The 22,315-nt window shown below is 47.1% G+C and overlaps 1 protein-coding gene across 3 annotated transcripts in view; it reads right to left on the bottom strand.

Annotated features, from left to right (window-relative positions):
* Positions 1-22,315, bottom strand: part of LOC142584912 (uncharacterized) — a 375,477-nt gene that overhangs the window by 81,733 nt on the left and 271,429 nt on the right. For 2 of the 3 annotated variants that reach the window (XM_075695255.1, XM_075695258.1), the window contains exon 1: positions 9,226-9,368. The exons of the other annotated variant lie outside the window; for it this stretch is intronic. The gene's annotated coding sequence lies outside the window, so the exon portion shown is untranslated. Of the gene's footprint in view, positions 1-9,225; positions 9,369-22,315 lie in introns of those variants that run through there. 3 annotated transcript variants of the gene reach the window in all.

Genomic DNA, 22,315 nt, shown 5'->3' with positions numbered 1-22,315 from the left:
TCGTGAACGGAAGAAGTATTTTAATGATTGGAAAATGTAGAGAGGACGGCCGGATAATGGAGCATCTGGCCTGCTACTCTACGTAAGGGAAGGGGAAGAGGGGAACAAAAAGGGTCACAATGGGGGATGATAATGGGAGGAACGAGGTGAAGGACACATTGCACAACTGGTATCACAGGCGTGAGTCCAGGCCCGTGTCACCTAGGAAACGTGAAAGTGCACGCATTGTCTCTCGTCAGCCAACTCTGGCCATGCGCCTAGCAAGAGGTCCTCCGACAGTGGTTCATTGTGTAAATGTCTCAATGTATCTGCCATTGTCAGTCTTTCGCGCGCATACTCAGGGCACACCTTGAGCACATGTTCTATAGTCTCTACAGCGCCACACACTGAACAGTCCTGGGAGTCTGTCCGTCCAATAATGTGCAAATATTTGGGCGTGAAGGCGACGCCTAATCGCAGTCTGTATCAGGCATGTATGAGGGCGTGTAATTCCACGCAGAATAGGAAATTTCATATCGGGATCCGTCCTTTTAAGGCGGACGTGACGAGCGTCTGGCTGGGCCCAGTATCTTCTCGTCGCACTCCTCATTAATTCCGACAGGAGGCATGTGATGTCCGGTGTGGAGAATGGCACTACAGTTCGCAGGCCATTGCTGAGGGCGCGCCTTGCTGCAGCATCGGCCATCTCATTACCGTTGAGCCCACAGTGTCCCGGGATCCATTGGAACACTATGCGGTGGTGTTTTTCTTGGGCGCATGAAAGTAGCTCGGTGATCTGCAGTGCCAGAACCTGATATGCGGTGTGGCGCAGGAAGCATCCCAAAATTTGCAGCGCGGGTTTTGAGTCCGTGAAAATGCACCACTCTTGAGGTCTTTCCCCGCAGATGTGGCGAATCGCTTCCCGAATAGCCACAAGCTCTGCAGCGGTTGATGTAGAATTATGGTCTAGTATGAAACCTCGAGTCATCTGTTGGGCTGGTATCACCACAGCTGCTGTCGATGCCTTAGGTGACGCGGGGCCGTCTGTGTAAACATGAACATATGTCTGGTATTCTGACCAGATGTACGCGAGAGCAAGTTGTTGTAGCCCACTGACGGGAACCAATGATTTCTTTAGTATGCCGGGGACATGTACGCATACGGAAGGTTGAACCATCACCCATGGTGGTTTGACGGGGTGATATGGAAGGGCATAGCCTGATGTTATGTGGGGTAGATGACAGCGGAGTGCACTTGTGAAACTGCTGTCCGGCCGCTCATGTAGAACCGACGTCAATGGATGGCAATGGTGTCGCGTCAGTAAGCGTAAATACACACGAAGTGGTTCGTGGGACAGGTATATCGATAATGGGCATACGTGGGCTTCCTCAATTGTGCCTTTGTTGGAGGCACGCCGTGGCAACCCGAGGCATATTATGAGTACCTGCGCTTGGACGCTTTCTAATGTCCCGTAAGCAGGAAATGCTCAAGTTTGAGAGTATCTGAAGGCTGTATCGAATGTAGCCTACGAAAAGAGATTGATGAAGCCTTAGTAATGAGCCTTTCGTGGGGCCCCATTTCATGCCTGTTGCGAAGCGAAGAACATGGCAAAACAGATTAAGTTTTTGCTTCAACATATTAACATGCCTCGTCCATGCCAAACCGCGGTCGATGATAACGCCCAAGAATCTGTGGTGAGAGACATAAGGTATTATGACACCGTTAATGGAGATCGGGTATAGCGGCAGACGGATTTGCGCGTGAATGCAACCACAGCACATTTTTCGGCACCTAAGCGCAAGCCCTGACGCCGTATGTATCTTGAAGTAGATGACACAACCCGTTGTAATTTCGCACGTAGTTGTGGGCGTGTTGTACCAGAAGCCCAGATGCAGATGTCATCTGCATATGCACTGATGTGGATGTGGGGTGGAAGTTCGCTCACCAGGCCAATTAGTGCCACATTAAATAATGTTGGGCTGAGAACTCCTCCCTGAGGAACTCCACGGCGTACCTGATGACGGTTTGTCTCTCTGTCAGACATGGACATGTAAACGAAACGGCCGCTGAGGTAGCTCACAGCCCACAGGTAGAGCCGGCCGCCAATACCCAAGTCATCTAGGGCATCGAGAATGGCTTCATGAAGGATGTTGTCGTAGGCCCCTTTGATATCTAAGAAAACAGCGGCGACGAGTCGGCGGAAGAACGACCCCGCCGAAAACCGGTCATCATGTTCGGATAAAGATCATTTCTTTCCAGAAACGGAAAATTTTAAGAAGGGGAGCGGGGTGATGGATAAGAAGATAGGGGAAGGAGGGCAGCGCATAAAAGGCGTCAAGAAGGAAGTTTGACATAGGGAGAGTGCCTCGTCACTGCCCAATCGCTCAGCACCAGATAGCCTTGGCTAGTCGCCTATAGCCGAGGCTAAACCTCCCCCGTCGTAACACGTGCTGCTTGCTGCAGAGAACAGACTGGTGTCAAGAGACAAGACACTTTCAAGGCTATCGGAGCAAATGGCGCTAATTTTACTGCGAACTACGGATAGCCTAAGTCTCAGAGAGGCTTCTGAGCAGTAACTCGCTGTCTTGGTTCTGACTGACTCATCAATTCCCGAGTGTGATCAAATAACAATCTGCGTCGCGTGGTGAGTAAAATACCATCATCGCAAGTTACTTCCAAACATCTCTTCAAAGTCAGGCAGCAGGTCACCGAAAGTAAGTGAAACTTGCATCATAAACTATCGAAGTTCTAGCACAAAGCTTCGTTCCTTTATCTTAAAGCGTGATTAATAGACTTCTTGCAAAATAGTGCCCGCCCTCTTCCGGCTGGAAAACAACGGTTATCTCCACTTTTACCCGAGGCGCAATACGTCTGGCCTGCCAAGAAGAAGACGCGATAATGCGCTCTCTTGGTTTTGTGTGGCCCCGTTTTTAACGCTGTTCGTTTTTCTATTTACCAGCTAAGTAATCGACTTAGCTTATATAAAGGCATCAGTTAGTAAATAAAATTTTAGTTTCTTGTTACATATAATTTTTAAAGATAGCACAAGGATGATAGCGTAATTTGATGTGAGGTAGCGGCACGCATTAGCAATGAAACACTTTGGTATGAAGTTAAGCTATAAGTGTCGTTTCGGCAGCGCATAAACGTGCATCCTTGTTGATAGGGCATTCTTGTCCGGGGAGTGCTGGGAGTTTGTCTTTGCGTGGTGTACAGCCTCTCCAAACACATGCACAATACGTGTGTGCGTGTACGTGTGTAGAGAGAGGGAGAGCGAGAGAGGAGGGGGAGGGGTGGTGGTCGTCGATGGAGAGCTCGCCCCTCCTCCATTCGAAATAAATTTCTGGCTGCGCCGCTGCTGCTGCGCACATTCCGAGCTTGCTACTGTCTTTATCCACAAAGTAACTAGTGACTTGAGGCACGCTCTGTGCAGCCTGCTGGGCCTCCAGAGTTCGTGCCGATTTTGTTGAGCTCAGGACCAACTCGTCACTGAGAGCCACTGCCCTGCGGGGTTGGCGACGGTCGTCGGCTGTGTACCACCGCTCGCCATTGCTCTAGGCGCGGCTTCGTGCGGGGGGCCAATGATATGGTTAGCGTATCAAGACACTGATTCGCAGTGAAACCAGGCGCCCGATCTAATGTGGTGCCTCGTTTATGCGGTCAGAAGCAACAAGTGTGCTTGCGCAGGCTCGGCACAGAGCCATCCGAACCTCGAGAGCAGGACCGAGGCGCTGGCGATATTCCAGGGTGTGCGATGCACACGCGCGATTCTCGAACAGGAAGAGCGCACTGCTGCTAGCGTTGTCGCAAAGCGGCTCCCTTCCGATCTATTCCTCGTTGCCACTGTGGATTTAGTGGCGTTGCCTTCCCTTACATCGCCGACTTGCATCGAGCAATCTGATCTCCCCGTGTGCGTGGCCTTGCACTAGCCGTCTCTGCTATTGACCCGTGGGGTACCGTCTGTCGGACTGCCGAAGAGTTGCGACTTCAGAGGTGGACCCTCGCGAGCCACGTCGTCCTGGCCTCGTTGAGGGGCCCTTCACCAAGTCTGGCCATATAGAGCTGACAAGCTCCGTGCATACAATGCGCGCTAACCGTCGTGTCTGCCAGGCATTACGTCCCCACGCGCAGCGGAAGGAGCTTAAATTTAAAACCGAACGCCGTTTGGCCCGTCTGGTGACCGGCGCGGCGCTCCCAGCCTTCGGAAGGGTCGATGTATATCATGCAAGTGCGCCCATAGAGTTCCATACAATAATTAATAGAGGAAACTCCGGCGCTACTGTCTCTACGGGAGCTGCAATGTGAACGGTTTTACCAGCGTGTGAATTATGGGAAGTACATGGATTTGCCTAAACTTCGTTCTGCCTTCAAACGGCTTCGTGACTAAAATCGTGATTGTCAACAATGCACTGGCTGATAAAAGATTAAACAAGCGTTATTAAACTTGTCCGACGGCAGGATTCGAGCACAGGACCTCTAGCAGAGATGCCCGTTACTGAAACCATTACGCCTTGGACGCACATGCCCCGACAAATGGCATGTACCGCCCTTATGAATTTATCGCGGGCAAGCCAATGCCTGGAGACGCTTGGCGCGTTTCGATTTGGCCAACTCGACATGCTGAACCGTCACTATTAGTAGCGATTGTGCGTGTTCGCAGCGTCTTCTGCACTGAAGGCATAGATTGCTCTGAAAGTTACGACAGTGAAGGCAAAGCAAGCGTAATAAACGAATAAGAACGTAATAAGAAACGTAATAAGAACGTCGGAATCCACAAGCACGATCAGACAAATCCATGTACTTCCCATAATTCCCAGGGTGGCTCAACGGTTACAGCGCCAGAGCTCCCTTTAGTCATTGAGGAAGTAAATAGGAGGGAGCATACCGCAACATGCGTTGAAGCCAAACCTGTCGGCCCAACACGTGATCGCACCTGAAAGTGCGCGGTTGGTTTTAGTGTTCCCGTTCTGCAGGCAGAGCTACGGGGTAAGGCAGCTGAACAGCGCTCACCCAATAAAAACTACTGGCATAGCTACTGTGAACAAAACTTCCCAGCAAATTTCGATTGCTCCGCGATCTCGACGCGAGAGGTCACGTGTCGGGCTGCCACTGAGCAAATGCATGGGCTTCACGGAGCGTTCGCTTGCCAAGGTTGGCTGCATGACAAAATGCTCCCTCCTATTTTTTTCCTTCCTCCGTGCCTCTATAGTATATTGTATGACATGCTGCACCTAGCTTAGTTCATGTGCAAGTGTGCTATAGTCTCGTGTTTTTTCTCTCTCTCAGTCCCCATACCCCTCCCCACGTGTAGGGTAGAAAAATGGACTCAGTCTGGTTAACCTCCATGCCTTTCCTTCTTCCCTTCTCTCTCTATCTCTGTAGGAAACTGAGTGCGCCTGTGTATTTCGCAGTGCGGTGACGTCATTCAGCGTGGCACGTGACAGAATTACACAAGGCAAGAACAGTTTGTTCTTTCATCTTGTTGCTTCAACAGGTGAGTTAAAGTTTAGAGAAATAAAACCTAGGAACCGAATGTCTGCGTGTTTTCATTTTACTTCGTATTGTAGCAGGAGAGTTGTACTTCCGTTTCGTCTGCTTGTTCCCATGTCGTGCAGTTGCGCGCGCAGCAAAACGTTTCAATTTTCAACCGTGTTCTACCGCGCGACCATTCTCTGCGATCCGCTTGCCTCAGTGTTCGTGTAGCACTGACCTATGTCGCTTTTCCGTTGTTCTCGGGCATCGCGCGTAACGAGACAGACGCAACAGTTCGCGCGCTAGAGCGTCAGCGGAAATGCGCCGCGCACCAAAAAGCGAGAGAATAAAGCCGGCAGATCTCGAACCCTATGAAAAATAGATGTTATGCGAAGCAGTGTGCGGGGAGTCTACCAAGTAAATGAAATTACAATGAGAGCACCAAGACGTAGGCGGCTGTTTCATGACCTACATGACACGTATCATGACAGCCATGTCATGACCTATCATTTATGTTCGCCATACACTCTTTGGCATATATTATATGCCAATTTTGGTACGTGCCAAGTTAACGAGACGACCATGAGAGCACGAAGTCATAGACGGCTAAGTAGATAGATACTGTGAAAGGGGAAAATGTTCGCCAAGAAGTGCGTCGAGTTTAAAAATAAGAAAACGAGAAGGCGGGGCCATGACGAATGCGTTATGCGATCAGCATTATGAAACATAGTTCCAGCGCATATTTGGACACGGACGAGGAGAGAAAGACAACACGAACGCCAGTGTTTCATTATGTTTCATAATGCTAATCATAACCAACTAGCCCAGCTGTCCATACTTAGCGATATACTTTCTAGTGAATTGGGCCCTTTCTCCCTATGTTTCATAATGCTAATCATAACCAACTAGCCCAGCTGTCCATACTTAGCGTTATGGGATCCTCCGGCTCCGGTATGCTTGAACGCAGGGGAAGGAATTTGGCTTGCGGAGGCCAGACGGGGGCAAGTGGCAGTGACGCTTGCCTCCTGACATGTTGGGAGGCAGAAGACAATGCCAACCCTTCCCTGCTTCATAAAGAACCACTTCTCTCCTAACATCATGCGTTCGCGGCACTGAAATATTTCCATCTCGGATATTAATGAGCCAAATTGAAAAATTCTTGTGGTACAACGCTGCCTAGAGGACACGCAACAACTTTCAGCGTATAACTAAAATTTTCTATCTCGCCTGGTGAGGGGCCCTTTAAGGTACAGTTACCGGCAGACTCGGGAAACCAACGAGTCTTCATGTGCCGAATTCGGTTCTCGAAAGCAATTCTACTTGTCGCTTCCCTGGCTTCAAACGAAGACCACCCGAGGCTCATCTGCACAGTTTTGACGGAAACTCGTCCATAGCAGCCCAGTGCCATGCGCCCCACCACGCGCTGCCAAGCTATAGCCACGCTCTGGTCATTGCTGAAAGGCACACCAGAGCGTCAGCGAACGTAATGCTCCGGTCGTGGACCGATTTCCAGAGTTCCCGCACTACATACCGGGTGTTTCAGCGAACCCTTTAGAACTTAAAAAAGAACTGTCTGTGGCAGATGGCACAATTCTAGTTCCTGTGCTTGTCTACTCGAAGAGGCGGACATTACGTACACAAAAATAGAAATCCACAATGGACTAAGTAACAAACTATGACTAATTAAGTTTGTACATGAATAACCTTTGGCACATATTGCAATTCACAATCCTTGCCGGGGAGTCCGCAAGGTGGATAATACCCCATGTAACGAATTCTCACGATGACACCAGTTGCGAAGCATTAATTCCCGAACTGTGCGGAAAAATGCATTGGCGTACCAGTTACTTTTGGGCTTAAATGCATAAAACGTTGGTTAACGTAAGTGGAATGACAGCATTTTAAACCGCAAGTTTAACAGCGCATATCTCGTAAATGGTGATATCCACACAAATTTTTTTCTAGTGAATATGCCTTCACCCGCTAGAATTCTTAAATTGCAATATGTGCCATAATGTAATTAGTTAAAATCTTTATTAGTGCATTTTTGTTAATTAGTTGATTACTTGCAGAAAAATTGAAATGCGTAATGTCCGCCTCTGAACAGACCAGCTCATGGACCAGAATTGTACTATGGCTTCGCTGAAACACCGCGTATTGTACCGGGTGCACTGCTTTCGGTATATGCAGCTCGCTCTTTGGATAGTTCGCCGAACCTGCAGCTCATACGCAGCGGATTTTCGCTAGAGGCGCGTGTGATGCCATGTCACGGTTACAATTACGTGATTTTCCGAACCGGTAGAGCCATTTTAGAGGCATATTCGAGTACCGGCGACACGCGTTATTAAGTTTCCTTGATCAGGAAACAGTGGAAGACTCGGACGATAACTCGGCCGGCAGAGAACGATCCATCGGAAGGCTAAAATAGTCACTTTGAAGGAATCGTCATTTTTTTCGACTCCGCCTTTTCGGTTTTAGAAATGCAAGAAAACAGATAATTGGCAGAGATTACGAAAACAGTGCCATCAGCTGGGCCCACCAGACAAGAAAGACGTGGATGCAACGACTGTGGGACATGTGAATTAAGGTCAAGGTTTACAGGAAAGGTATTACAGGCGTCTTCGATTGTGCAGTCCCAGACTGTCCGCAAACCGCCTGCGGCTTACGGTCTGAATAACCTTGATAGAAGAGCGCGCCACAGTGACGTGATCCAGCTTTCGGGGGCTGTCCGGTATTTCGTTCGAAAGCACCGTGACCAAAATTAAGTCGCTCCCCTGGCTGCCGTCGTCTGCTCTTAACTGCTCGTAAATGGCTCCTTACCCAGCGCATTCATTAGTGTGGCCTCCTAAATGGGGCAGTCTCAGAGACCACGTAGCCGACACAACCATAAAACCTTGCATATTGAAATCCCAGCCCGAGCGCGTAGACCGTGTTCGCAAATAGCAGTTTACGGCGCACTCTCGCTCTTCGTGCCCCTTAACAGCTGTATTTAAGCTAGCTCATTGCCTGCGAAATTTAAGTGGAATGACCACACGGACATAAGCAAAATCGCGGTCGTGCCATGTCGGTTTTCACGCAAAAATCACTCGCCGATATCCTCAAAGCTCGTGAGACCAGCTAATAAAGACCTGATGCGTATCTAGGAAAGAGCGCATGTACACAATCTACTAAATGTTCATGTCAAGAAGCAAACGCTCCAACTTTTCAACAGAAGTGATCAACATATTATAAGTATATGGATCAACATATATAAGAAATTTGCCGAGACACATCAAGATGTGCTCCTCCTCGCTGTGCTTCCCACTCAAAAAACACGAAGACTAAAGCTACAGCAATTAGACCGCTTGGGAAAAAACTGGCACGATGGCACACGAAGCACCGATGTAACAGAAGCGAAAGCAGACTGCGCAGTATTTGCCGTGTGGAACACGCAAGGTAGGCAGAAGCACAAGGCGTCTTTCACAACACAGCGTCGAACGCCGCGCACCTCCTTTTAAGCCAGCCGTACTCTGCTATAGCTACTTGCGCTTGTGCGAGCAAAAATATGCTGCCAGCTCCGAAAGTCCGCGACTACCGGTCCGTGAAAAACGAACGGCACTCCGGCAGTTTTCGGACTGGTGGGCTGAACTTCCGAAGCTGTTCGGTAAAAACGAGTGCTGGACGTCGAAGAGGCCCATTGTATGCGTTGCGACCCTTGCCGCATGCCGAGCGCCCACTCCCATGGCGAGCGCGACAACATTTATAATCATGCATGCCAACAGCATACCGACATACCTATATAGGGAGCCAGCACTCGACCAGCAGTCGACGCGGATGCTTGAGTGCGTACCTTGAAAATACCGACTCCGCCCGTGAGGGACACCGGGAAGATTGAGCCGACATATTGCAGACAGACGCGCGCCGGCGTCAACGTCTGCTGAGCCCGATGCGCACTTCCAAGTTATGTCGATAGCCATGCGTGCTGCGAGGTGCGCAAGCGCTGCCCAGACAGGCCAGAAGCTGGACGCATGTGCTTTAACTTGAGCGGCGAATCGGCTGATACAAAATCTTAGCGTTTGCTGCTGTATAAACTGCGTCGACAACTCGCAAGGCTGTGTGTTACGTCGCTGCTCTTGGCACGCGACATTTCAGGGATGGCTGCGCATATAGAAGAATCAGTTAACGAGTGACGTCTCATATGTAGGCCATGAACATTTCATACGTCGGAACGACAGCACCGGATAACACGGACACATACGAAGTGCGTCATGAGCGCTATCACCTCAGGTACTGCGCAGACAGGCGCTTGCGACGTGGTCTTTCGTGATGAACCTGGAGCAAACTGCAACCATCAGCCGCGTGCGGCTTCTTTTATTCTGCCTGACTCGATAATTGAGAACGTTTCTTTCTGGGCGATTTAGTTGATTTTTACTTGACTTTGAGCCAAATCCAGAGCCATTATCCGGGCACTCAATCAAGAAGATTCGGGCAATTTGCGAGAACAAAATGATATCCCCTCAACCGATTGTACAGGACCGCATTACATGTACTAGTTACTCCGAAACAAGGTACACAAAATATTGCTTCAGAGTCCTTCCTAATGTTTCTTCACAATATAACTCAAGCTGTAACTCCTGGTATGCTGAAGTTTTATTTGTATTAAGCATGAAATTGGCTACTTGCTCCCTTTGTCGTCGACCTTCAAGTGCCGTTCAGCCAAAAGCCACAGCCGTTATCCGGGCACCCAAACGAGAACATCCGGGCGAGTAGCGAGAACAAAACGAGACCATCCGGGCAACCAGTCAAAACTTATGCGCATGCGGTCTCTGGCCCCCAATCCTCTGCACAGGAGAGCGCAACACATATGCTAGTTTACAAACCCTGCTGTTTACAGACCCAAACAAGTTTTAAAAAGTATTGCTTCCGATCGAGTTCTTCCTAATGTTTCTTTTTTTTTTAATAACGACGTTTTCTGACATGTAATATTATCGACGGTACCCGGTCGGTGGCAACGAGCACTTAAACACGAAAAGATTGCTAATTAAAGTCATACCCTGGCGGCCGCTTTCGTCAGGCCGGGTTCGCAAGCTTTCTGGCAGCGTCGAGCCAGGGTTGGGCTTGACGCTAACCATTGGCTACGTCACCGCGTGCTAGCTGATGCTTGAAACGCGTCGGCCAAGCGTTCGCGCCAAGCTGGCGATCAGACGTAGATTTATGAAATGCGAGCACTATAAAACTGGTGTGACGTTAATAACAGGAATGCGTAGCAACAAAACCGTGCGTCTACGCCCACGTCGTATTCCACGCTCTTTGTACCACGCACTTTCCGAAGATTTCGGACGAACCGACGACGACGCCACTGGTTTCTTTCCCCACGCATAATTACATAATTACCTCACGCACATAATTAGCAGCGTATATAAGTCAGCACGCGAACCAGACTTGTGCGTTTGAAGTACTCGTCAACTGTGTTTATGCTTCCGTAGCCGGGCTCGTTTCGCGACGCCGACACACGGCGACAACCGCTGCACCCAACTTCGGGCAACGCGCGCTGGGATGAGAGCGCAGAGAGTATTCTCGACCTGCGTATCGTATTTATATTTAACAATAGCAAAGACGAAGAAAGAGGAACAGAACACAAAACGAGGACACGGGAAGTAAGGCCAATCTCAAGTCCTTCTCAACCTTGTTCTCGACCTGGCGGCAGTGGCGCTGCGGCGACCAGGCAGACACTTAGAAGGCATTTTTGTTCTCAGCGCATAGAGATATCAGTAGCTCAGAACAGACTTTTATGGACAGCATTTCTAGATAATAAGGGAGCCTATGACAACGCAGACCGGGAGTTGTTGTAGGCATACGCTCAAGCACGAAGGCACAGGTGGCGATTTCGGGGAGCTGCCGAGGGAGATGTATACGGGGTGTCCCAGTTAACTTGGACCAAGATATACAAAAAAGTGCTAGAAAAATCGTATCGATCACATAGTAGCGGCAGTCGTATTGTACTTACAGCCAGTATCTTTTTTTCATCATCCACGAATACTCCCAGTGTTAGTTTCTAATTCACTGTCAATTACCTAAAATGAGTTCTTTCTTGCAGTCGTATAGCTGATTCAGCGGACCACCCTTGAGTAGTTACCCAAACTAATTCTTTGTTAATAAGAGGTGCTTTCGAAAAAAACCTCTGAATTCGCCTTTTTTTCACGGCGCGACGGCGCATGCGCCCTTCGCTATATAGCGGATTAGTCGCGAAACATTTTGGAAGGGTCGCACACGCAGCCCGATCTCGACGAAAAGTTTCCAGAAAAAAAAATGCAGATCCGACGTTCTGTGGGAATCTGTATAAGCGACGCTTTCTGTGCTGCTTGCGTTCGTTGACGTTATTTGGACGGTCGACGGCATTCCACAGCCACGATGTGAAATGTTAGCTTGCCTGCACGGCTTGCTTTTGTCCACCGTAGTGCACAGAACGCACATATACACGTGTTTGCCGGAGGCACTATTGTGCGCAGTTGTTCGTAGCCATCGAGAAGGTTAGCACTATCATCGGCTCCCACGGCGCATCACGTCGCGAAAGAAGTGTCGATATGCTAAACGAGCGCTTGCGTAGTGTCATCCTGACGCTGCGACGCCGGTAGAATGGTAAGCAAGGGCGCGTGGACGGAGAAGCACGAAACGTAGCGCTGAACTTTGGCCGTCTGAATTCCCCTCGCAAAAACATGATCGATCGCACCACCAGTTCTGGAAGTTGATAACGGTGTGTAGGGGTCGTGGCTCACGAGGCGCACACCGAACACCTCTTGCACAAACGTTGGCAGCCTGCAGTTCTCGGGTTTCCTCAAATCGGCGTTGAAGCCCCCGGTATCGGGTATTTCAACGGCATCGTATTTACACTGGGGCTGTCGCAACCAGGAAACAATGCCCTCGATCGGGTGCATATTGAGCGCACCTGAGTGCAAGGAAGTGTTTGATTTCTTTTTGCGTCGTCGAGGGACTAACGTAGGCAGCAGCCAGTGCAACGGCAACGTCCCCGTACTTGAGTTGCACAACGCATGCGTCAAGGATGGGGTCAACCATTGCGCCCCTATTTTCGCAGTCTGCTGGTAATGATAACATGGTCGGTTCAATGGGCGGCTGTCATGGGCGGCCGTTTGGTTCTATTAAATGACCACTGCAATGCACCTGGCATACTGTCGCTTCCAGTAGCACACTTGTTGGAAGTCGGTGATCGGTTGCGGGTCGGCACTCCTCGTTTCCGACAAGGCGATGACGTCTGCTTTCGATATTAAGCAATTCGCTGCAACGTTCCGGGCGTGAGCTTGTAGTCTTGACCCGCCGTGGTTGCTCAGTAGCTATGGTGTTGGGCTGCTGAGCACGAGGTCGCGGGATCGAATCCCGGCCACGGCGGCCGCATTTCGATGGGGGCGAAATGCGGAAACACCCGTGTGCTTAGATTTAGGTGCACGTTAAAGAACCCCAGGTGGTCAAAATTTCCGGAGTCCTCCACTACGGCGTGCCTCATAATCAGAAAGTGGTTTTGGCACGTAAAACCCCAAATATTATTATTATTATTGTAGTCACACTGAAGTGTCTGACTGAGACGTCTCCGTTTCTTGAGACTTGTTGCTGTTTGTCGATCGTGCGATCAAGACAAGTGCTTAATTTCCGCTTATTTAGCCGAACCATCTCATCAAGCAGAGTTCGATCGCTGGTGCCATTGCGATGCTAAAATGTGAAATCATCGTTTCTGCTTGTTAGGTACAAGCCTTCAAAAGCGGTCGTACGCGATAGTGCGACTTACACAATCCGCAAAGGGTGTCCTACTGTAGTCGGACACAACCTGTGCATACGTGACACCTTGTGATTTGTGTATGGTCATTGCATTGGCTCACGCGAGAAAAAAAAGTTCACCCTCTTGTAAGCAACGTTATCGCGCTTGTACAACGTTACGGTCACATTGCGCTTGGCTATGAGCTGGTGCAACCTGGCATGTTTTGCTGGGGTCTTTGTGATGAATACCTACTGGCGGATTAGGAAACTCGAGCCACATACGTTGTGGATCGTCGTTCTCATTATTTTCTTAGAAAGCCGACATTGCAGTTGACTGAGCCAACAGAGACATCTATGTTGGCTGTAATCATGTAGGGTTTCGCAATGCTCAATTTGAGTTCTCGGGCACAGAACACAGAGAGAAGTATCCTCCACTCACTCATTGCTTTACTGAACAGCCCAAATGAGCAATGCTTTCTGACGACGCTTTTTCCCGTGTCACGTTAGGTGAACTGCCACGAGCTCAGAGGGGTAAGTTAATCACCCGTTTCCCGACTTCGTCTGTAGGGGATGCGGTAGTACCCATTTCCCGCATCCTCTCTCTCTCTACTTTCTCCCTAACATTCTCCCTACCTCCGCCATGGGCTGTCGGTGCTGTTGCGCGTGAGCTCGGAGGCAATTGCGAGGCAGCTCCTGCAATGCGGGGGCTCATGCCTAATTATGGCGTCCGGAGGGCATTGTTGCATCCCCCAGGAAACTTCAGAAGGCATTGTGGAGTCCTCCAGGGCATGTCAACCCAAACGCCGATGCGGGGGCCTGCGGCTTCGTCAAGCTGTCCATGTGGCAGCTTTATCTGCATGCCCCTCGGGTCATGTACTGATGCAAATAAACATCATTGTCATTGTCATGTCAGAGGACACTGTGGGTCCGCCCTGCCGAAGCGTTGTTGACGTCACCTATCTCGTCTCCTATCTCACCTATCTGTCAACCACACCCCGACGCGGCGTGCAACGCCGCGTCGGGAAAAGTGGAAGGAAGAGGCAAAAAAACAAAAAAACGAAGCCGCAAGAACGTCTGAAGCCCCAAGCACGATAATCAGAAAAATCTATGCGCAAGCCATCATTCGTTGCGGAAAGATCGCATCGCCAGAGCTCCCTCTGTTGTAACTAAAGGGAACTCCATGCACAAATCAACCAGCGAAAGCCCCGGCACCCTTCCAAAATGTTTGCACTGGCGTGCGGCAGAAGGCAGCACATAAAAATGAAAAAAAAGGCGGACTCTTGTTAACATCACCTTTTCCAGAACCTTAGAAAATGCAGGAAGAACAGATATAGGACAATATTTACCCAGGTTATTTCTGTCACCACGATGAAAAATAACAGAACTATTGCATTCTTCATTGCTGTAGGAAGTATGCCCGGTTCGTTTTTTTAGAATTAAAATTACATTTTATTTCCATATTAGAATTTGTTACAAAATGCAATATACAGGAGGAAGTCCCGGAGTCGGAGACTGAATTGGGACCTCCTGTACATATATACACAAATGGAAAAGTAAGCTTACTTATAGCAACGAAGGCAAAAAATAAAATAAAGATAAACAGATTAGAAAGGCAGTAAATATAGAAACAGTAGAACCCGAATTAAAACAATTAAGAAACGTATGAAATATGAACAAATATTTTAAAAATTGGCATGTTTAAACAGTTTCCTACGTGATTGATGAGCAGGATGTAGTAAACTGTGGTATTTACCAGTGGAAACAAAAATGCATACATTATCTGACATATACAAAAATAAATGTTACGTAAGACTGGGTTCGTTCAAAATAAACTTTTTGTATTTTGTAATGAATGAGTGTAGCGTGCTTATTGTTAAAGCAAATGTATTAAGTTCCATAATATTAGTATTAGTTCCAGTTTGCTTGCCGTAATTAGTTCGTTCTTTGGGTAAGATGAGGTTCTTGTTAAGAACAAATCTTGCACTGTTGGTCTTATCTAGTGAAGAACGCGGGATGAAAGAAAAGGGGAATCGATTGCTGATATGCTTGCATAGCTATATGCCTAGATTATATTTAATTGTGCCGGAAACTGTGAGGATATTATTGGCTTGTAATAATTGTTTTTCGTTGGTGTGGTATAAGATAAAAGTTATTATTTTGATTGCTCTATTCTAGACGATGTGTAGTGGCGCGAGATGATTACTGTATGTGTTACTTTCCCATGTAATTATACAGTAGTGGATATGTGAATGAATAAATGCAAAATACAGCGATAAGAGAACATAATGTGAGAAAAAAGGACGAGCTCGAATGAGGATGCGTACACCATAGGACAACTTTACGTCTTAAATGTGGTGATGAAATTTTAAGTTTATATCTAGTCTGACGCCCAAATACATGCAGTCATCGATAGCCTGGATCGAGTGCTGTGACATACAAATGGAAGGAACAGAACTAATGATCGTTGATGGGACGTAAAGACAATAAAGTTAGTTTTAGCTGGATTAAATCATAATTTCTGTAATTTACACCGGTGTAATATGTTGAGAAGGTCCGCACTAAGTTTATCTACTAGGCAGTTCATGCTTTTATCAGGGTTAAATATTGTAGTATCGTCAGCATACAGGAAACTATTATAGTGCGTGATGAAATTAGGCAGGTCATTGATATAAATTAAAAACAAGAATGGCCCCAAAATGGGCCACTGTGGTACCCCTATATTAGTCGTTCTTTTTTCTATGAGTAGGTGCTCCAAACGCTGACCCTATGGTTTCTATTATGGAGGTAACTGTGGCTTAGTAGCAAGGCGGGACCAGATATTCTCATTGATTCTAGTTTTAGAAAGAGTATCTGGTGTTCTATAGTGTCAAATGCTTTAGTTAGGTCAACAAAAATAGAGCCAGCATAGCTACATCATCAATAGCTTTCTTCAGATAATCTGTGAGAAATATTAGAACAAGATCTGTAGAATATCCTGATCGAAAAGCTAACTGACAACGCATAAGAATATTAAATTTGTTGAGATAATTTGTCAAGCGTTTCTCAGTTAGTTTTTAGATTACTTTACTGAAGGATGGTAGCACGCAGATGAGTCGGTAGTTCGTTAATAATGAACGGTCTCCCTTTTTTAAAAACTGGCGTAACATTGGTGTGCTTGAGTTCACAAGGAAATGTCCCCGTTTTGAATATTAAATTAATAACATCAGCAAGTATATTACGTATCGGATAAGCAATTTATTTTCTATGGCATAGCCTAATATCGTCGAGACCGGCACTTGTTATAGTTAGATTAATAATTACAGAGATCACTTCATCGGGAGCAGTAGGAAACATGTAAAAGGAATGCGGGAGGCATGTCAACTGGTAATCAAAAACCTTGTCCGAAGCTGAATTGTTCGAGAAAAACAAGTCATTGAAGACTTCTGGAATGTCACGAAGGTTTGAATATTCATTGCCAGTGTGGTTTATTCTAGTTAAGGTTTCTTTGTTGCTGTTTCTGTTTAGGAAAGAATTTAATTTCATTTTTTATCAAACTTTTATTAACAAAATTTTTATCAAGCTGTCGCTGCTGCTAATGGAGCCCTGCCGAAGTCAGTAGACAGGTTAAAAATGCGACTCGAAATTGAGAAAAAGAAGTTGCCACAAACCGACTGCTTTCATTATCTACGTGACCCGCAGGAACGGTGCGCAACTGATCGATCGCATAACAGTCTTGCCGTCGCCTTAGCTAACTCAAGGGCATTTCACAATAGGTGCGCCTGAGGAGTATGTCAGAAAAAAAACAAAAGTGCAACCACGTTCTCTGTGAACAACTATATGATCACAGCGTTGGGGCACAGCGATGGGGACAATAGTTTGTTCGTATAGCAAGACAAACTCGTCCGTGTACTTGCTACTATGATAACCCCATCGTAGCTATATAGGCATCGCTAGACCGAATCAAAATGTGATCTCTCGAGGAAAAATCAATATTCAAAGTGACACATTTCCCTGTCTACTTCACGCACTTTGCATTGTTGTATGGACGGCGTTCTCTCACCATCAGCTGGAGAGCACCGAAACTGGCAAGGATAACAAGAGCAAGGAGGAGGAGGACATAGAGTGGAGCCTGACTGAGTGGCGTGGGCGACACCGCCAGGAGTGGGGTGGCGTTACCGAGATCACGCGGATCCTGTGCCTCGTCAGCTTGTGAGTGGTGTAAGTTGCCAGGTATACCGTGCGTGGTAATGCGATATCCTTACATATTTCACCGTGTTACCACTGTTATCCAGTTATCCCTCGGCGCAAGACGAACCTATTGCATTACCTATCTTCTGCAACATTGTCGCTCATTCTATACAAAAATAGCCTTCTGAATTAGACTACTTGCATAATGTTTGCCGCGTGTCACGAGGGGGCATGGAGGTCAGCGGAGCCACATCAGAAGCTATACTTCACTTTTGCCATCATTTATTACGGTTTTTGTCGCAATTTTGAGACCAATTGAAGCGGGCGCGTGATTACATTTGAATACATAAAGGAATACATTTAAGGCGTGGAGGGCACGTAAAACTTCACGAGATTTGTACGTCTTGCAAGTACTGCGCTTTACAGAGCTATCTGCAGCACAGGCGATAACGACCTGCTGCCCACTGAACGCCGATGATGAAAACATTTTTATTGACAGGTGGGGGAAATTGAGAAGGGGCCCCTATAGTCCACGGCTCCCATGACGTCATCGGCGATGACCCGTGCCCGTCAGATCAGTGCCCGGTGGACCTCGAAGGCGCCATCACGAAGGACGCCCTTCCTCTGCTCTGTGGTGTGGGATGCAAGAAGGGTACAGGGTAGGGACGGCAAACGCCGAGGAAAATCTCGTTTTGCGGTTTCGATTTACGTTCCCACTTCTTTTAGGCAACAGTCTTGCCCCCCTTTACCTACAAGCTTATCAGCCGTGCTCCCCGACAACGTGATCTGTGACAAGAGTGTTTGCAGCCTTTTGATACTTGATTTAACACTACGGTGGTTGTTAAATTGCACTGGTAATACTCAATCTGACCAGTGATCCATTTGGTCACGCAATACATGGAGAGTTTGTTCAGATTGTTTTGTGCGCATTCGACCTGTTCCCAAGGAGCGACAAACACAAATTTGTGGTCCTGACGTTGTTACCAACGTTTTGATGTAGCAGCGTGTACGGAGTTATTACTGAAAGAATAAATGCGAGCATTGACAGTGTGCCGCACACATTAAAAATTTCAAGATAAACAATTTCAACCAAGAAATAAAAGATAAATAGCGTTGCCGAGATCGCGCTTTATCAAATGAGCCTTATTAACCACATGTAAAATTTCGGTTTGGCAACCAGACGTAAATGTTCGGATTGGCTTTGATGTGAGCCCCACTACAACACGCCAGAAACTAAATATCCCTGTCAACAAGACGGAAAACAAACTACCTGGCGGAATAGCAGAGGGATATGCAGAAAATGTTACTTTATCTTTGTGAATGTGGAGAATTGAACAAATACTTGACTCAAATTACGATCTTCCGAGTAGCGTTAGGGACCAGATGGAGAGGGAAATCTTTCTCACCAGAAATGTGTGCATGTGAGATACGCTTCAATGGGAATCGGCTGCTGTTTCAATGGGAATCGGCTGCTGTTCTCTTGTAATCATCATATTATACGAGCGCAGTCACTTGTTGTTTTGTGTTTGCTTTATTCATATTGGGACATAGGTCATACATTCTCACTTTGAAGCTTGAATTATTGACTGCTCTCGATTATTTCGTGTAAACTTTGTATCAGTGGTACAGTTATTTCAATTAAATTTTACAATTCACTACTAATCGTGGTTAAAATAAGCTACATTACTGAATAACTAAACAATAGGAACTGATATTACAGCGCGTCCTCCGAGCAAATGCGGTTCTACACAACATAAAACTGAATAAGGTCACAACAGGTGCTGTTTATCGGGGTCTGCCCAAGTGTGCTTCTGCACAACGAAACAAAAAAAAAAACGTCACTGGACAAGTCCACAACAGGTGCTGCTTATCGCAGCTTCCGCACAACTACATTTCGTTCTACACAACAGAAAGCTAAATGAGTCCAGGACAGGTGCTGATAAGCGCAGCCTCTGCACTAGTATGGTCCCACACAAGAGAAAACGTATTGCTGAATGAGGCCACAGCAGGTGCAGAATGATTCAGCCTGCGCACCTTTCGTAGAAAATCCACGCTCGCCAGCCTTTCGGCGAGGCCACTAACCCACACCGAAGCCACGGAGTATACCACGCGGACGCACCTAAGAGGAGCAGCTTCGCAGAAATTGCACAAGTTACGGAAACTTTCCAATGCTGAGAATTATGGCAGAAGCAATAGTTCAAAAGTAAGCTCAGGTGAAACCAGCCTCGCTGTTATTGTTTCGTCCCGGTGGGGTGACAGTGTCATCGGTCTTGGGCGTCCACTCGTTCTATGGTACCTGTCAAAATCACAACCTATAGTACGTCCACGAATTGGGACATTGCTACAACAAGAATTGGCCTGCGTACTGCTGTCTCGTATGACTATATATTTTCTGTTTCAGCACGCAATTTTGTCCGTGTCGGACGTCTGATAATATGCAGATTCGGGGAATATTGGCGCCGCGCGAGTACAACACAAGCATTGTATTGCGTGTTGCATTACGAGGACTTGGACGAAACGTTTTTTAGAATAAATGAAAGAGGCGCTAGAATTATAATCCTTTATGTTCGCGCCCCAGGACGTGTCGCAAACACGCCCAATTTTCATATCGATGTGCGACTGGGACATTTATTTCAGGTTTCAAGAATCGATAACTTGCTAGGCAATTTGTCGCTGTCTTAGCAGAATCAAAAGCGTGCAATTAAGCGCAAAAACGCGCCAAGACCTTAGCGACAGTCATAAACAAAAAGTGATCAGAATTTGTTTTTCATTGTCGTGGGTTGTGTCACCGAGCTGAATGCCTACAAAATTCCCAAGAAGAAGAAGAGGTCCAGCATCAGTTTCCATTACTGCTTGGCATCTTTACTATATGCCCACGTTCTTAAAGATCGCCGATATAAATTAGTAGTAAATACAGTAACACAAATCCACAGTATCGCAAAAGTGTGCCAGTTATGAAATTAGCTTGATCGAATAGAAATTTTAAGGCGGATAGCATTATTTGCCTACTTTGGGTATTCTCCGTCTGGTGCAGGTTAAAGGCCCCTCAGCAGTCCTCACAGCAATCCTCACAGCAAGTTTTGGTTATGTAACGGTTATATGATATTGATTGATGCTGCCACCATTGATGGTCGAACCAACGACCGTTGGCGGGAGTGAAACCCACGACCTTTGATGTTAATTAGGGCAAAATTAATAAAATCCCGGTTAATTAAGATAGCGTTAATTAGTGCACTCGAACCCTCGACCTTTGGTGGGAGGAAGCAAGTAATAGGAAGTAACAATGCATTCGAATGAAAATGTCAAGTAACTTAATGAATGTCTCGTGAGCGCGCAGTCTTTCGTTGACAGTCGCTTTAGCCTCAGCTAAACATGTTTAACTGAGGCTAAAGTGACTGTCAACTTTTTCTTTCCTGTTTTTTGTGTTAGTGTGGAGAGGTTGCGTTATTGTTAGTGTACAAAGACCAGGTAAGTAGCGGCCATTCACTTTGACAGTGTGGCATTTATGATAATGTTTAGATATTAGGTTTTCTTACACTACTCCCTAGGTTATTTGTGTAATTCAATCTTTTCGCCACCGGGAATGAAGAAGTTGCTGTGTTAAAGACTTCTTGTTCTTGGGGCTCTACAAGCTGTCCGAAAAGCAAGAAACAAAGTTCTTTACCCGACAAAGCTGCCGAAGTGGGGCTAGCGTAGTTGCTTGCAGACTCGCAACGTATTCTGCTTCCATAATTCCGCTAATTTCTTGCCTTCACTTCTACTCACAATGATTGCATTCTCAAAGGCACGCATACACAGCGTTCGAAGTGAACAGCAAAATGTTTCTATGCAGCAAAATGGTAGCTTACATACGTCACATGAACGTTATTGGAGTAAAGTGGAGTGGAATGAATACCACCAGCACATTAATGGAATGTAATTAGAATGCAAGGTTACCCTTGTGACTCACTGCTATTTGCCAACAAAACTTCAAGCAGTTCAACGTGCTTAGGGCTGTTATGATTTTTTCTGCTTAGGCGAACACGGGGTTGTTTGCCCGGGAGTGTATTTACACTTGCATGGTTCGAATTATTCTGGCCACCACTGAGGCGATTCCACAGTGGGGGAAAAAACCCAACAACAGCGAAGTCAATTGTTCACAAAACATGAACATATAATTGAAACGAACCACCACAAACACACACACAAACCAACTAAACAATATGCCGAGACTACTAGAAACATTCGCGCAGCTCTAGATGTTTTCACACAAGTAAACAATTGTAGAACACAGTAAGGTCCGTGACCGGTCACGATTACTTGACGTTCGTCGGTGCAGCTGTGGGCCGTCGGTCGCGTGAGGTTAAGTCATTGCTCGATTCTTGAGGACGATCCGCAGCTCGGCCAAGTCGTCGCAGGAGGACAGTACGAAGTTCTTGCCTTGAGCCCAAGTCACCAGGACCAGCGAAGACCACACGTTGAAGGTAGCACGGAGGCCGGATCATCACTGAAGTCTTGGAAGCTCGGGCCCGCAGGCCGACATCCTCGCTTCTTCCACTCCGCACCGCGGCCCTCTTCTCCAAGGAAGAAACAACAAAGCCTTGCTTTTTTTCCTCCTCTTCTTCTGCTCCCCCTTCCAGAATCCGTGTCTTATTGTGGTCGGCTGTTGGCCGAGGTGCCGCGTCCTGCGAGCTCGTGCAGAATTCCACCATTCTTTATTTACGTGCAGAGTCTCTACCCGTCCGCAGCAACCAGACACGCGCATTGTTCTTTATACATGACAAGGGGCCAAACAAGCTAATATTATATTCACCGACCACAAAAATGTGAAATTTTCTCAACACTTACGAGATGTTACAGCCTGTCAACAGTCCTCAAGTGCTTAAATAGTACTGGTTGTGCAGGGTGATAAACTATAACAAAAAATAACAAATAGCAAAAAACACAACTGAAACTTTCGTGAAAGCAGCAT

Source organism: Dermacentor variabilis, chromosome 6 (assembly GCF_050947875.1).
Source record: "Dermacentor variabilis isolate Ectoservices chromosome 6, ASM5094787v1, whole genome shotgun sequence".
Classification (NCBI taxonomy): Eukaryota; Metazoa; Arthropoda; class Arachnida; order Ixodida; family Ixodidae; genus Dermacentor; species Dermacentor variabilis.
The sequence above is the reverse complement of the archived record's forward strand: the minus strand, read 5'-3'. Positions and strand labels throughout refer to the sequence as shown.